This window comes from Saccostrea cucullata, unplaced genomic scaffold, assembly GCF_032062105.1.
Source record: "Saccostrea cucullata isolate Sc308-1 unplaced genomic scaffold, CSIRO_AGI_Scuc_v1 ctg3650, whole genome shotgun sequence".
Classification (NCBI taxonomy): Eukaryota; Metazoa; Mollusca; class Bivalvia; order Ostreida; family Ostreidae; genus Saccostrea; species Saccostrea cuccullata.
The window spans coordinates 46,673-58,512 of NW_026940399.1; the positions used below are offsets into that span (position 1 = coordinate 46,673).

At 34.7% G+C, this 11,840-nt stretch overlaps 2 long non-coding RNA genes across 2 annotated transcripts; both read right to left on the minus strand.

Moving 5' to 3' along the window:
• Positions 1-2,979: 2,979 nt before the first annotated feature.
• LOC134255347 (uncharacterized) lies at positions 2,980-4,544 on the minus strand. The gene is made up of 3 exons (XR_009989519.1): positions 4,168-4,544; positions 3,221-3,307; positions 2,980-3,062 (listed from the first exon to the last, which is right to left on the minus strand). It is a non-coding gene; the product is annotated as an uncharacterized LOC134255347 (long non-coding RNA).
• A 4,514-nt stretch (positions 4,545-9,058) lies between these two features.
• Positions 9,059-9,667, minus strand: LOC134255341 (uncharacterized). The gene is made up of 3 exons (XR_009989518.1): positions 9,587-9,667; positions 9,134-9,507; positions 9,059-9,096 (listed from the first exon to the last, which is right to left on the minus strand). It is a non-coding gene; the product is annotated as an uncharacterized LOC134255341 (long non-coding RNA).
• Between the last annotated feature and the right edge of the window lie 2,173 nt (positions 9,668-11,840).

An 11,840-nucleotide genomic window follows, 5' to 3' on the forward strand; every position in this document is an offset into this window, starting at 1 on the left:
AACCAGCGCTGCAGTGTAAACAATGCTAGACCGAGAGTATGTGAATCCCTGGTATTAGACTCGATTAGATAATTTAGGCATAATTATTTAATTTAGATAAGATTGATTATTTCACTAATTACTTATTTGAAGAAGAAAATAATAAATAGTCAGGATTTTAAGACAGGAAACCTCGAAGTATATCCCGTTTCGAATTTGCTCGGTGTTCTATTTTCTACGTGCAAGAGGTTTATTATGTCAGCTCAGGTTGTATTTTCTTGCAAGGAGATTGATGATATATTCAATACAAGTTCAACAGTTGCATGTATTAAAATTTTCAATGTTTACAAAGATTTAAGATGCTACGGAGTACTCCAAAGCTGTGCTCAACCAGGTTTTTTTTTTTCTGAAAACAGCTGTGTCATTTGAACTATGTTGAAATATCGACAGGACTGAATGCAATATTAGCACGCAATATAATGGTATCAGCGTTTTGTCAGTTCTTTAACTGTTTTGACATCACACTGCTGCTGTTAATTTGCTCAAAGCACTGAATGTAATCAATGATTTGAATTGAATCAGCAGAGGAAAGTACAGTATGCTTACATTGGTCTATAACTGTGCTGTGAAAAAATTATCAACATGTACAGTTGGTACTTTTACCCAGGGTAATTACCTATGCTTTGATTGTACATGTATATATACAGTGAAACCTATCTAATCCGACAATCAAATGCACTGGGAGATGAATTTTGTGTCAGAATAGAAAGGATGTCGAATTGAAAGAGTAAAATAACATTAAAATTAGTAAAATGGGAAGAAATGTTAGATTGGAATTTACAGTGTGCTTGATTTCACAGGTGTCGGATTAGACAGTTTTCAGTGTATATGCATTTATAAGTTGTGACCACTTCTAAAATATTTACAGTAGGCCCCTATGCAGTATGTTATTATCAATTTCATTTAAGTGTGTACAGTTTAACATTATGTCACATTCTATGATAACAGCTGCACTCAAGCTGAAGGGTACACGCCTCCTAGCAGGAAGCTTTATGACTGGAACCCTAATCTCTGATCGGTTGCTCTTGCAGCAGCCTTTTTCCTTGTCAATGTTGATAATATGAGTTGACAAGTCACACAGCAGGGTGTGAATTAGTTACACTGGGTGCATCTGTCAAGAAAGATTGTGACGTAACGCAAAACTGCACGCTTAACTGAAATTAATAATAAACGTGGGATATGTTTATGATCAACAGAGGGAGATGAGGATTCCAACTTTCTGTGCGAGTAATTGTGGATGTAACAATGAATCAGATGTAGAAAACTTCAAAAGTTTTATAGTGAAACTTTTATACCTCAAATTGTTTTAGAGCTATTGTAAAAATAAATTTTTGGACATGTAACGATGTTGACCTTTGACAAAAGATTAAGGTCAGACATCCATTAAAGGTCTCAGAAAATCAATTGTTTAGGGGTCCAAGCTGTTATTTTTCTCCTGAAGTTTTGAAATATGAAAAATCTCCCCAAAACTTATTTTAAAATTTAATATAAAAGGTGTTTAATAAATTGGATTGAATGGATTCACAACAGAAAATATGAAAAAGTTCTGGACTTTATCATGTCCATTGATGTATTGTAGAACCATATAACAACAGGTGTAATGGTCCTATAATACATTAAAGAACATGAATATGATAAAATCCATATTTTCAAATCCTATTGTGAATCATTCATTCAATCCAATTTTAAACAAAAAATATCACATGGAAAGAATCAGTCATAGATTTAAAGAAAGTTTCAAATGATAAAAATGTAATTCATTCATTTTCATAAATTTAAATATTTAATTTAAATACACATGTATTAATTAAATCAATATACATGTACTGTTGAGGTCAAAGTTCTCTGTGAAATTGTCACTTTTCAAATGAAAAAAAAAACTACTGGTAGACAACCTTCAACATAATAATTATACCTTCAATATTCATGTGATGTAATACTTGTAGTCATTTTTATAAAACAGAAACAGGTATTAGTATTTTTCACATAATTAGCACTTGATCAGTCTTGATGATGTGTAAGTCATTGTGTATTTTGCATAACTTTTCAACTCCCAATTTTTTTTGTTATAGACAATATAACTTTTGGTCATTTTTGTTATTTATAATAAAAGATAACAATATTTTACTCATCTCATCTGGAAATACATATATACAATAAAACATGCTTATAACATAGAACTACAAATGCCAGGGACAGATAATTTTGCTTTGTTTTAACCATTTTTTTGTTATATATATCTGTTAGTTAAATTACTTTTATATTTTTAAGACAGAGAATGAAAATCACTTCACAATAAGCTTCAATTCATTTTTCCTGTTGCAGACTGAATTGTCTAGTGATGCCAGGCTTTTTCTTCACACCTTAGCCATCCAGATTAAATGTTTGGACTTGTGTTGTTCTTTCATCATGGAAATACTGCATGGAAGAAGCTTTTGTTGTAGATATGTAAAAAATGCATTGAAAACCTCAAAGATCCAAGCCCATGCAAAAATTGAACAACTCATTATTTTTCGGTACCATTTCATGGTATATTTTAGAATCTCTTCGAACAGCACAGAAATTTTGGTCTTTGAAGTGAAATCAGCAAAAATATGGACCCTCCTCTCCAATCTCCCATGTAGAGTTGTCGTTCGTTCCTCTCTCAGACACTCTCCTTGGGAATGTATGAGCTGATGGAAGATAGTGCCTCTTTTCATCAGAAAGTATTTTCAAATAATCATGGCCATTGTTCTCTGATGCCTGTTAAATTAATTAAGAAAGTAATCAGTAATTAATCATGCACGCAATCCACAGAATATTTAAAATATTTGCTAAAAAATAGTTTATAAGTAAACAAACTTTTACAGATATATACAATTGCAATTAGTGTATATACATATTTTTAAATTTAGTCTGTTATTTCAAACATAAATTTGAATTATATTTATGTATTGCCTTAACAGTTGCAGATGACTCTTGGTCAAATTCATGCTGTCCATCAGTAGCTGTTGGATGTTTATCAGCCTTTGATGCAGTTTCTACTATAAAAATAAAAAAAAAAGTTAAACATTTAACTCATTCCCTGCAGTCTGTGAAGTATATCTTTTAATAATCACTTCTTAAATAATAATAACTATTTTTACTGGTATCTGATAAGGTGTTAAATCAGTCTAATTGCCAAATAAACATATTAGTTTACCTGTTCTTTCTGGAAAACAAAATGGGACTGCTGTTACTGGCTTATAAGATCTTGTATATTTTAAGGAGGCCTTCTACTAAGTGTTCCCTATATGAATAAAAACAAAATATCATACACTCTACTTAGATATATATATTAACCTTTTAAAAAAATATTATACATTTAAAAGAATACACATGCTACAGTCACCTGTGTGGCGCAGTGGTTAGAGCGTCTGCTCTAGAGTTGCGAAGTAAGGAGTCAATCCTTATGTCGCGGGTTCAAATCCCACCGTGGGACGTGGAGACCGGTCCTTCGGATGAGACCGTATAAACCAAGGCCCCGCGTCGCAGTAGGTGCTGGCACGACAAAGATCCCTCAATGCTCAAAGGCCTTGAGTGCCGAGCATAGGACAAAATTTGTAGCCCTCCACCGGCAAGTGGTGGCGTCTCCATATGAGTGAAAAATCTGGAGAGGAACCCAATATACAATCAATCACATGCTACAGGTTCAGTAACACTGATCATTGATTTATTCAATTTAAGATTTTAACAGCAAAATCGGGCACCACCTTTAAGCATAGTGTCTGTTATATCCTCCCCCCAATAAATTGATTTTCATTTAAGCATATATTGTGCAGTCAGGGAGGTCTCATGTAATTTACATCTATTAGTCAACATTTTTAGAATTTAATTCTACAATTTTATATCAAAATTAAATAGGGATAAGGAATCACTGTCTAGTTAGTATATTGTATCATAAGTACATGTATGCCAGGCCAGTGACATCAACACTTGTGGGAAACGTGGGATAAAATTATGCATAGTGCTTAGTATCGTTGATGCCATAGAATACTATACAGACTAGACAGCGATTCTTTAAATGTAGTACATGAAACAGTTGTAAACATGTATAAAACACATATGTATTTAAAATCCAGTCGATTTTTTTACGTGTTGCATTCTTACCTTGTGGGAAAATATTGTAGGGACTTTGTTCTTGTTCCCCGTTTTTCTAGCTGCATTTGGGATCTGGGCCAGGGCATTGCTCAGCTAGGTCTCATATGCATCTTACATGTAGCTTTGGAACAGATGTTTTCGTGGGCAAAAATGATTTTTGTGTAACGTACGGTTGTAATCATCATCGAGTCCATGGAGTAACATGCACATTTTTACAATTTCCGAAGGATCCAGAGTTTTTTCAGGACATGAATTAGTGTTTCAAAGCGGCAAAAGAACTAAACGGATACCGAGTTTCTAATGACGCTTCGCCATGTTTTACCCCTGACCTCGCTTGACCCCAACATCCGCCGCAATGCATTATCGGAATGTACAAGTCGAGAATTGGATATGAATCGCATAATCTTAACCCGTTTTTTTTTAGTAAAAGAAACTCCGTAAAAATGATAATTTTAAACTGTAATAATAATAATGTGTATTTAAAATATTTTGTGCCCCCATTCTAAATCGTATTAAAAAAATGAAGTTGCTGCATTTTTAATATTTGAATTTACATTAAAAAGACAAAATTTCAATTAATCTTAAAAACTATTTTAGCAAGTGCTCATTTTCGGAATCTTTACGGGAAGTCATAACCTCCCGTAAAAATAACGCATGTTTTACGGAGATTTTCCGCAACGTTTACGGATGCGGTATTTACGGAGGCTTTGTGAATAAGAATTTTCGACTGTGGGTTGTTTCCGCAAAGTTTACGGGTCCGGTAACTTTACGGAGGCTTTGTGAATAAGGTCCCTGATCTCCAATTAAATCCTTTGTTGAACATGTGTTGAATACGATCCGCAACATTTGGTAGTGCATATTAATGTCATGAATATTAACACACAACATATATATGTATATCTTATAATTAATAATTTTTAAAATGGATCAAAATATATCCTTCACCCATTTTTCAAAAATCAAGAGGCCATTAAGTTGCAAATCTCACCTGAGTTACTTTGGACCTGCTGTTCTTCACAGCAATTTTTCCCCCTGAAAAATCCCTCCTATACTCTTTTGACCCTGTATTGTAAACCTAATAATTGAATATTTAAAAATATCGACGCGAATCATCTCGATGCAAACCATCTTAGTGCGAAACAGAATTGGTGTGAAACATTCCGGATTCCTTTGACATTTAACCTCTGCTTCTCATATCAACAGTTTTCGATAGGCCAGAATTTAGCAAGATTATTTCCCGTTGGCCGCCATACTGGAGGTCCAAATGCTCATTATCCTTAATTGTTCAACCAATTTAAAATTTTTATGTTTGCTATTTTAAATTAGGAATCATTATTTTTCTGAAATATATAAATTTTTGGAAGCCTCTTCTATTTAAGAAAAATTATCTAATAAAGATTTTCCACCAAATATTCCTGCTACATCTTCTTAAACTTGGTATGACAATTAGAGGGAAAATCACCTAGTCGACCTCCAATATGGCGGTCAGCGGGAAGTAAATCTCGCTAAATTCAGACCAATCGATAACTATCTATTGTCACTGTATTATAAAAATAACCTGAAAAATTTAGACTTTTTCAATTTTGAAAGTGCAAACTCAACTCATTCTGCTAACTGCTCGGTTTTAATCAAGCATTTAAATACAATCCGAGGAAGGAAAAGTTCCCTAGACCTTGTTGAGTTAACCAAGTCACGTTGACCACCTGTTTTTCAGTCAGTGTTTCGTGTATAGCATATCATTAACTGATTACTGTAGCAACATATCGTTGTTTTCAACATATGACACTCTTCGCTGTTCTTGTGTAATAAAAGGACTTGTTAAATGTATTTGGATATCTATGAATACCTACAAAAACTTGAGGTGCTGCACATTTAACGTGTTCGCTTCTCCCCGTCATGCCAGAAATTCTGCGCAAGCGCGGGGGAAAATTCATTTTTTAACTGCTATAAACAGAACTATTCCAAAGACTATATTTCGGATTCTACTGATAGTTTTTTTATACAGGCTTATAGCATGACGAAATACTTCAAAGTCCATTAATATAGCAGTTTCCATGCCCATTCATAATAAATAATCGCCTATATTTTCTTTAAGACATCGGGTTCGATACCATCTGACTTTCTAGAACTTTCAAAATAGATTTGAGATCGGACATAAATGGAAAGGTTTTGCGTATTTTTTTTTTTTAATCAATGACCAGAGCTTATTTCTTTCAAATCAGTTAAATCAAAATTTTAATGAATAATTCAGTAATGACGTTTTATGAAATAAATAAACGATTGCTTATTGTCAGTTTTATTATAAAATATCAGTAACGTAGATCCGCAAACCGGAAACACCACTTCACTCACTTTCATGCTATTTTTAGTCAGTTAACCGAAAATGAAAGTAGAATTTTAATTTAATTTACGATAATTGCTATGCGAGTGGTTTCTGAATATAGTTTACGGACAACACCTTATACCTAGTGTATTCCTACAGGCTTAAGTAAGAACTCTTGTGCAGCCGTTTCAGAGTTTATTTGCAAAATTTGTTAAGTATAGATGTCAAACATGAAGGTCCAGGTTGCGGAATAAAAAAACATAGTTTATTTAGAAGGGCCTTCTAACAGGTTCTATACATGTGTAATACGAAAGTCCCATCTCTTCTCATTCAAAAGATATGACCAAGGTTAAAGTTTTTGTGACGGACGGACATACTGACAGACGAATAAGATTAAATGTCCCCTCGCTTTTGCGAAAGTGGGGGACATTAAAAAGAAGATACTTACTTCATTTTATTCTGATACAGACTATAGCTAAATGGACCATAGCTAAACTGTGATTTATTTCTTTTGTTCTCCACCTGTACCCCATTCCCACTTAGCCAACACAGATTTATCTGTGTTTTACCTGTATTTTTGTAAAATTGTTGGCTAAGTGGGAAGACACCATTTCGAACCCGCCCTGCGAGTGCCCTTTAGTGATCAGGCTGTCTTCCTTTCCCCTTGGTCCAATGTGGCTCATACTTCAATCACCGAGGGCCACTGGTCAATGGATGCGCAGTGACCTTAAACGAATTTTCTTGGTCAAGGTAAAAAAAAGCCGGGTCAAGGTCAAAAATAGCCTTTCTGTTTAAATTCTTGTCCGGATCTGGCGCTTACTTCACCCAGAGAGTGAGAGGGAAACCAAACATTTGTTTTGTTTAAAAATGGCCTTATTGAACATGACCTTCTAGAGTAACATTTTTAATCATGTTCACAGGCTTATTTAATAATTGACTGATTGTTTAACGTCCATCTATAGAATATTTCATTCAGATAGAGACGCCACCACTTGTTGGTGGAGAGCTAAAATATTTTACCTACACTCGGCACTTACGGCCATTGAGTAAGGGATCTTTTTCGTGTCATCACCTACTGTCTATACGGTCACATCCGAAGGACCGCTCTCCACGTCCACGACAATGGTTTCGAACCCGCAACGTAAGGATGAACTCTTTCCTCAGTGACTCTTGTGCAGATGCTTCAACCATTGCGCCACGCTGGCGACCGGGGTAACAGCAATTAAGTTCTTTTTAAATGTTAAGGTTTTGTTTACAAACTTGGATTGAGAGTGGTTTGCAATCGGATTTAAAGAACCTGAAATAGCAATCAATTTAAATGCATTAGTGCTGTTTGCACATAAAAGTGTGGTAGTCTGCCATTGCCGATTAAAAAAAGCAAAATACTTGATATTACCAAAAGCTATGATATACTAGTAATTTACCATATTACAGTGTTCTTGACGGTACCTTTGCTTTAAAAACACATATTTAAAAGTGCTCAGCTACACAAGATTCTCTCAATAATAGCCAGAAGTCTCTGTCGAGACAGTAGCTCTACTGGTTTGTACTTATAATAAAGCAAGAGAAAAGTAGCAGTTGGGTCATAAAACTTTACAAAAACAATAAACAGAGAATAATGATCCTTGATTAAGTCTCTTTTTGTGGCAAGATTGCAATTAGACCACACTGTAGAAGAAGCCTTTAATAAAATTTTACAGAATTTTCAATTTAGTTACCATGGTAACATTGTTCATCAAAATCAAAAACACAACGAAAGCTGATAATAATGTATCTCAATGTAGTCCACTAGTCTACTTGCATGCCAAATTGTATTATAATCAGACTAAAACAGTATTTCCAGTAGCATTTTAAAAGTATTTCACAGAGATTTTTATTTTTAGTAGCCACAGCAACAACGTTCATCAAAATCAAAAACCAAAACACAGAATTATGTATCTTAGTGTAGTATACTTGAATGCCAAATTATATTGAAATCGGACCAAAGCTGTAGGAGGAGTAGCATTTTAAAAGTATTTCACATAAATTTCTATTTTTAATAACCACAGCATCACCGTTCATCGAAATCAAAAAGCGATATACAGAATTATGTATCTTAGTGTAGTCTACCTGTGTGCTAAGTTCTACTGAAATCTGATCAAAACTGTAGGAGGAGTAGTTCATCGAAATCAAAAACCGATAAAGAGAATTATGTATCTTAATGTAGTCTACTTGTGTGCCAAGTTATATTGAAATCAGACTAAATCTGTAGGAGGAGTAGCATTTTAAAAGTATTTCATAAAATTTCTATTTGTAGTAACCACGGAAAATCAAAAAAGCGATACACAGAATTATGAATCTTAGTGTAGTTTATTTGTGTGCCAAGTTATAATGAAATCAGATCAAAACTGTAGGAGGAGTAGCATTTTGAAAAATTGTTTACAGACAGACGGACAGCTAGACGGACTGACGACGGACGCATTACTATCGCATAAGTTCTTCAGGTCTCTGACCAGCAGAGCTAAAAATTAGCATGGCTATTTCAGAAAAATTGCTAATTTTCAATATGAAAGGAGATTTAGATAGCCTGCCTTTTGGCCATCTTTCAACCAAAAAGTTTAATTAGCAAAAACAGACTATTCATTTTGTGCACTTTAAATTATTTAGTATCACACTTTTTTAATTAACAACACTTCAGAGTAAATCTAGCCAAACATACATTCAAATAAAAATCGAGATTCTGACATTCAAACACATGCATCTTTAAACAGCCCTTGCCGTATTATAATGTAACGTAATGCAAAATTACCAGCTGATTCAATACTTATTATAATCAACTGATCAATTGTGCTTTAAATCAGTTCTTTTCGACTTGTTTATGACACAGTCAATCACGTGTAACGTAAATCTTGGTGTAAAGTTGTGACGTAGATGACAAAATGGACAAAACTTTTCATTACACGTGCGACAAACGTAAAAGTAGCCCCAGTCTCCATCACAGAAAGTACACCTGCTGCCTCTGCTGTCACTCAAGAATGTCTGATATTCTGAAAGAAAAGGTAGCATAATACACTTCATTTAAAAGTAATTTTACTGCTGGTCTAGCTTAAAACATATTTAACTTACCTTTTGAGAGAAGTAAACGATTTGCTTCCTTTAGAGAACACATGACCCGCAGTGAATGCGTCGATAAAACAAACCCATTTTAGTTTACAGAATGTGCAATCAATATAATTAAAGTTCAAATAACTTCAGATAGTTGGATTTTAAACGACTCTCTCAAGTTACATGTATACTGATTTTTAATAGATTCATATTAAATGGTTGGCCAACTATTTGCTTTGTTCATTGAATAGTTAAGGTATTTTTCTTTCAATCTTTGTCAACATTTTTTGTGTTTTTATTAATGATCGTTTAAATGACATTTTCTCTCCACACTTTAACATACATCATGTTGAAAGACATATTTTTAAAAATAGCAGTATACAAAGAATTTATTTCATGTGTTCCTGTCACATCTGTTTGGATTTCGAACAGCTATCTAATGCTTTACTATTAGCTACAAAACTGTAGCTTGGCTTGAAAAAAATGGAATGAATGACCAGCAATGTCACCTATTAAAGCAGTTATTGGAAACTAGGTAATGAACCAAAAACCACCATTTTTAGGTCACGATAAAACTCAGGTGACCTATTGCTATCTGTTTTCGTCCGTCGTTGTAGTCGTTCGTAAACTTTTAAACATTTTTAGCCTCTTCTCTGGAACCACTGATCCAATTTCAACTAAACTTGGTATACAGCATCTACGGGTGAAGGGGAACAAAAATTGTGAATTTCATGGTCCCTGCCCCCCCTGGGCCTGAGGGGTGGGACCAAAACCACTAAATTAATGCAATCTTTATTAATCTTCTTCACTATAAGATCGTTTCTCTGGAGTTCGAAAAAGAGTAGGCTCACTGGGGACCGCCAGAGAAACCAAAAACTTTCAAAAACCGATCAGTTAAATTAGTCCGCCAAAATATGGCAGAAAAATTGCCGACTCGGCGTTAAACAATATACAATCAATAAATCAATCTTCTTTACTCCTGGACGTCAAGCTGTTGGCATGATTGTAATCAGCTTTGAGTCATCTACCAAAATTGTGAAATTCATGACCCCTGGGTCAGGGGTTCTGGTGTTAGGGTGGGGCTATATAGATCATATAGTAAAAGTGTATTATTTCTTTAAAAATTTTCTCCTCTGCTCCTGGGTATTAAACTAGCCATGTACATAGTTATGATGACTAAGAGTGCCTCTTCAAAAATTGTGAATTTCATGGCCCCTGGTTCAGGGGTTCTGATTGATTATATCGTAAAAATACATTAATTCTTTGAAAATCTTCCTTTCTGCCCCTGGGTTTTAAACTTATTTAGTATATAGTTATGATGAACAAGAGTGCATCTTCCAAAATTGTGAATTTTATGGCCCCAGGGTCAGGGGTTCTGGTGTTAGGGCGGGGCTCGATTGATTACATAGTGAAAAATGCATGAATTCTTAGAAAATCTTTTCCATTGCTCCTTGGTATTATGACAATGATCTTGGTATATATACATGTATTTATGATGAAGAAAGGTGAATCTAGCAAAATGCTTAATTTCGTGTTCCCTGGGTAAGGGATATCGGGGGGGGGGGGGGGTTACAGTACATAGTCTGAAAATAAATTAATGCTTTGAAATCTGCTCTGTGGTATTAATCAACCATTTATGATGAAATAAAATTTATGATAAAATTACCAAAATTTTGAAATATGTGGCCCCAGGCTCAGTGGTTCCTATTTGGTGGGGTGCACAGCTGTTTATAAAGTGGAAATGCAACTTCTTCTTGTTACTCTAATCTAACTCTGGGTATTAGGTAACTAGAGTAAGCATGCTAAGTGTATAATTATGATAAGCAATGGTGCCTCTTTCTTGATTAAGAATTTCATGGCTTCTGGTTTAAAACACGAACAAAATTCAATTGTTGGAAAGTTGTTTCATGATACTCAGGTGACCTATAAGGCCCATGGGCCTCTTGTTATTGAATATTAGAGGAGAGACTAATGGTAAGTTTGAGGGTATTAAATGAATACGTCAAACATCTCATCATGCCGGACACTCGCATGATTAACTTACTGAACAGTGCTAAAGGTAAACGAGTTTCGTTCGTTCACTGATTTTCCCTTGGCAATGTACATTAGATACGCATGAAAGTGTTTCGTCTGCGTGGCGCAGTGGTTAGAGCGTCTGTTCTAGAGTCGCGAAGAAAGCAGTTGATCCTTACGTCGCGGGTTAGAATCCAACGTGGAGACCAGTCCTTCAGACGAGACCGGTGAGCATAAACCGAGGCCCTGTATAGGTGCTGGC